The sequence below is a fragment of the Triticum urartu genome, chromosome 6A (assembly GCF_056163025.1).
Source record: "Triticum urartu cultivar PI428250 chromosome 6A, HENAU_Tu73, whole genome shotgun sequence".
Taxonomy (NCBI): domain Eukaryota; kingdom Viridiplantae; phylum Streptophyta; class Magnoliopsida; order Poales; family Poaceae; genus Triticum; species Triticum urartu.
Window position 1 is genome coordinate 367,460,391 of NC_141878.1, and position 2,724 is coordinate 367,463,114.

Here is a 2,724-nt window from a genome sequence, read left to right on the forward strand (position 1 = left end):
CGAAGATGTGTCTCGGTCATGTCTACATAGTTCTCGAACCCATACGGTCCGCATGCTTAAAGTTCTATGACGATCGGTATTATGAGTTTTTGTGTTTTGATGTACCGAAGGTAGTTCGGAGTCCCGGATGTGATCACAGACATGACGAGGAGTCTCGAAATGGTCGAGACGTAAAGATCGATATAATGGATGGTTATATTCTGACACCGGATGTGTTCCGGGAGTTATCGGATAAATACCGGAGAACCGGGAGGTTACCGGAACCTCCGCGGGGTTTATTGGGCCTTATGGGCCCAAGTGGAGGAAGAGGAGAGGCGGCCAGCTAGGGGCGCGCGGCCCCCCTAGCCCAAACCGAATTAGACTAGGGGCGGCCCCCTTTTCCTTCTTCTTCTCCTCCCCTTCCTTCCCCTCTCCTACTAGGACTAGGAAAGAGGGAGGAATCCTACTTGGAGTAGGATTGCCCCCCTTGGGCGCGCCTCCTCCTCCTTAGCCGCCCCCTCCTCCTCTCCCTCCTTTATATACGGGGAGGGAGGCACCCCTTGGAGACACAACAATTGATCTTTTGATCTCTTAGCTATGTGCGGTGCCCCCCTCCACCATAATCCACCTCGGTTATATCGTAGCGGTGCTTATGTGAAGTCCTGCGCTGGTAGCTTCATCAATATCGTCACCACGCCGTCGTGCTGACGAAAATCTCCCTCGAGCTCTACTAGATCGTGAGTTCGCGGGACGTCACCGAGCTGAACGTGTGCTGAACGCGGAGGTGCCGTACGTTCGGTGCCAAGGATCGGTCGATCGTGAACACGTACGACTACATCAACCGCGTTGTTATAACGCTTCCGCTTAACGGTCTACGAGGGTACGTGGACGACACTCTCCCCTCTTGTTGCTATGCATCACCATGATCTTGTGTGTGCGTAGGAAATATTTTGAAATTACTACGTTCCCCAACAACAAAGTGTTCCTCCGGTATTCGGGAGTTGCATAATCTCATAGTCATAGGAACATGTATAAGTCATGAAGAAAGCAATAGCAGTAAACTAAACGATCAAGTGCTAAGCTAATAGGATGGGTCATGTCAATCACATCATTCTCCTAATGATGTGATCCCATTGATCAAATGACAACTCATGTCTATGGCTAGGAAACTCAACCATCTTTGATCAACGAGCTAGTCAAGTAGAGGCATACTAGTGACAGTGTGTTTGCCTATGTATTCACACATGTATTATGTTTCCGGTTAATACAATTCTAGCATGAATAATAAACATTTATCATGATATGAGGAAATAAATAATAACTTTATTATTGCCTCTAGGGCATATTTCCTTCACTACATCATTCTCGAACCCGTAGGGTTCGCACACTTAACGTTCGTTGACGATATGTTACTATATGAGTTATGTATGTTGGTGACCGAATGTTGTTCGGAGTCTCGGATAAGGTCGCGGTCATGACGAGGAGCTTCAGAATGGTCTGGAGATAAAGATTGATATATGGGATGATAGTATTTGGTCTCCGGAAAGGTTTCAGAACACACCGGATATTTATCGGATCACCGAAAGGGTTTCCGGTAGGCCATGCGAAGTTATTGGGCCTAACAGGCCAAGGGGAGGGGAGCACACCAGCCCACAGGGGTCTGGCGTGCCCCCGTCCTGGCCGTCGGCCCTGTAAACAAAAAGGGAGGGGCTAGCCCCCTCCTGCCTTTCTCCACACAAGGGAGAAAGGGAAGGGGAGGCGCCCTAGGGCAGCCGGCCCCGCTTTCCTTCCCCTACGCACCAAAGAAGCACACCGGCCCCTTGGGGCATGCCCTAGGGAAGCCCTTCCTCCCCCTCCACCTATATATATATATGTGTGTGTGTGTGTGTGTGTGTGTGTGTGTGTGTGAGGAGGGGAGGGGGCAAGACACACCACGATCCTCAAGCTGTGTGCAGCGCCTCCTCTCCCTCTAGTTCTAGTTCCTCCTCCGTCCACGTCCGTTTGCTTGGCGAAGCCCTGCGGAATAGTTTCGCCATCACCGTCACCACATCGTCGTGCTGCCGGAACTCATCTACTACTTCGCCTCTCTTGCTGAATCGAGAAGGCGAGGACGTCATTGAGCTGAACGTGTGCTGAACTCGGAGGTGTTGTACGTTCGGTACTTGATCGGGACGGATCGTGAAGGTGTACGACTACATCAACCGCGTTGGTAAACGCTTCCGCTTAGCGATCTACAAGGGTATGTAGATGCTATCTCCCTCTCGTAGCTATGCATCTCCGTGGATAGATCTTGCGTGTGCGTATTTTTTTGTTTTCCATGCAATGTTCCCCAACACCATCCTTGCTGGGGTGATGGCGGGCTGGAGCTGCTTCCCAGGTATTCGCTGCATTCTGTAGCTACCACACTTGTTCATTGTGTTGGGCTTAATACATTGCGTTCAAGAAATGTAATTGCTCGAGATGTGGTGATGCTCCCATGGGAGGTGATGCATCTTCGTTTCCAACCAGACCCTGACTAGGGTTTCTTCCATTCAAAACATACACAAGTACTGCCCGTGAGGTCCCTAGCCCACTAATATTAGTAAATCTTTTCACCACCAGACCATAAGGCACTAGAGCTAGCTCATTAATCAAGACATGGACCAAAACCCTAGCCTTCTCATGACCCGGGCAGTGCCAAAACATGCATCTACCAAAACAGGATACCGCCTTGATGATATAGTGTTCTGTTTGATAATCAAATGG